Below are 2,459 nucleotides of genomic sequence, written 5' to 3'. Positions count from 1 at the left end.
GGGACGCGTGCGCCACTTCTCCAGAGGGATCTTTGAACTGTCACCGTGGAGTTGTGTGTCGCACCGGTCTGGAAACGTTAGGTCAAAGTTGTAACACAGTTGCAATACGTAATCCCCCGGGCCGGATCGGAACCTGCCGACCACTGCTTCGGACCTGCACCCTCTGCCACTTACCACTGCGTCGGGCGTCCCGCGGGAGCTGGAGTCGCTGAGAGATGGCTCCCTTCTGCCAGTGGGTTCGCCGCTAGTGAAGGTGAGACCCCGTGTGGATGGGGACGGACCTCTGTTGGCCACAAGGAGGACCGAAGAGCCGCCTGTAGTGGTTGTGCCCGAGTGGAGTCACATCACAGCGCTGATGGTGGACGAGGTGCATCGGCGATGTTTCCACCAGGCGTCCGCGTCGCCCTTGCTCTTTTCTCTGCAGAGTATTTCATTCTCAGACCCGTGCACAGGGTCGTCGGTACATGCGGTAGGTGTCGCCGCTACAACGAACTCCCCCATCGGTCTGTGGAGAGCCTTCTGCCACCATTCCAGGTCAGAGCCGTGTCGGCCCTTCTGGTTGATGGTGATCTACTATTTCGTTCTCTTGTATGCTGATGAAGACAACTAAGATCTAGACCCTGATGATCACGTGTGTGTTACGTTTCGTGTCATTCACCTCGAGCGGGTGCGAAGCCAGAGTACTGAAATGATTCGGCCACGTTAGACAGGGCCTGCAGAAGCCGTTGACGTGTGTCGGGTTGCCTGACCCGACACTGGCTGACTGAATGCCAGCAGGTACTGCGGTGCTGGAGCAGCCCCGGGCCGACCCACCCGTCTGCCGGCGGTTGGCGAGGTCATCCTGGTCCACGGCGGAGGCCCTCGCGGCTGGTGACCCTCGGCCAGGGTGGCTTCACTCATCAAAGGACCGGATGGCCGCTGTCGTGCCGCGGCAATTCTGCTCCGCGGAAATCTCACTCGCCGACCCACCGCCAAGCTGTACCGGCTGGAGGCATCGCCAGACACCACCTGTGACCGTGACGCGGACCAGAGCCGGTCGTCGTGTGGCACGCCTCCGGCGGTGTTTAGCGCGGCTCGGCACCGAACGAGCGCGATGATGCGCGAGCAACGGTGCCGCCCAGGCGCGGGCGTACGCGTACCCGGTGGACGGTCGACGCGACGTGGTGGCGTCGACCCAGCTGCTGGATCCTGGTGTCGTGACTGTGTCGTGAGCGCAAAATAAAAGTAGTTTTTGTGCTCCACTTAGAGAAAATTATGTTTGCTGGTCCACGAAATCTCTCAAGTAAGAGGTACCAAATAATTCGACGATGGGACATGTGCGCTACTTTTCGAGAGCGCTCATTAACTACCGCCACGTGGGGTTGTGTGTCATGCCGGTCCAGAAACGCTTGAGTAAAAGTTGCATTAGGTATCTTTTCAATGCGTTGTCCTCCGGGTAGGATCCAAAACTGCCTACCATTGCTTGTTTTCTGTGTGTAGCGTTTGAGCCTTTCAATTGCCTTCTGTTTGTACATTTTCTGTTGCATCACCACAAACACGAATGTTTAAACGGACTGCTCCGTACTGGAAGATATTGAGACAAGTTTGATATACGACGGAAAACTCACTCACAGCTATTAGTATGCTTTGAAGTGGGAAAGACCTCTAAACAATATAATTTCACTGTTGAGTTAACATGCTCCTCATTACATCATCATTTGATTTAGTCAGGGAACGTTTTGTCGACGTCTAGAGTCCGTACCAGATTGGCCATGCAGAGTTGCAACTGTAACGGACGGTGTGACTCACTTGTGGTTCCTCTATCTGCCGCAAGGTGGTGGCCTAAGCGGCCACGTATCTGGTTCTAGCGCTTTATGTGGGTGGTTTGGCATTAGCTCGAGGTGTTCTTGTGATCTTGTCCATGCTGGTGCGTTTTTCTACTTGCATTTGCATTTTGGCTTCGGTGTCATTCATGATGTATTCAATTATCGGCCTCAATGTCATTCTTCGTTTCTCAGATGGTGGTAGCCAACAATACGTCGCTATGGCACGGCATTTGGAACCGCATTTCACACTCCAACTATCATCCGATACGCAGCTTTATTACGAACAACGAAGAACTAAGCGCAAATCACTTGACCTTATGCTTTCCCTGCCCATGCTTGGCCACTGACATCAACATGGCGCGGATTAAAACAAGCAAAAACCAAATCGTGTATAGAAATGTTGAAAAACACTGGATATTTTCAAACCAGTGAAATCCTTGGCACAAAACCAACATACAGCTCCCGGCAATTGCATACAGCCGGTGGGCATTACCGCACAAGCCGTGACTGCGGCACCACGCTGCTCCCAGTGACCGACCGGCCCGCGCCGGAGACGTCTGGACTGGCGCAGCAGGAGCGCATGTTAAAGGCGTTCAGTTGGGCGTCAGGTCCGGCGGCGCGCAGCTGCAGCGAGACGCCCAGCGCGTGCAGGGC

This window comes from Pollicipes pollicipes, unplaced genomic scaffold (genome assembly GCF_011947565.3).
Source record: "Pollicipes pollicipes isolate AB1234 unplaced genomic scaffold, Ppol_2.1 Scaffold_1600;HRSCAF=1878_pilon_pilon_pilon, whole genome shotgun sequence".
Taxonomy (NCBI): Eukaryota; Metazoa; Arthropoda; class Thecostraca; order Pollicipedomorpha; family Pollicipedidae; genus Pollicipes; species Pollicipes pollicipes.
Note: the sequence above shows the minus strand (reverse complement) of the source record.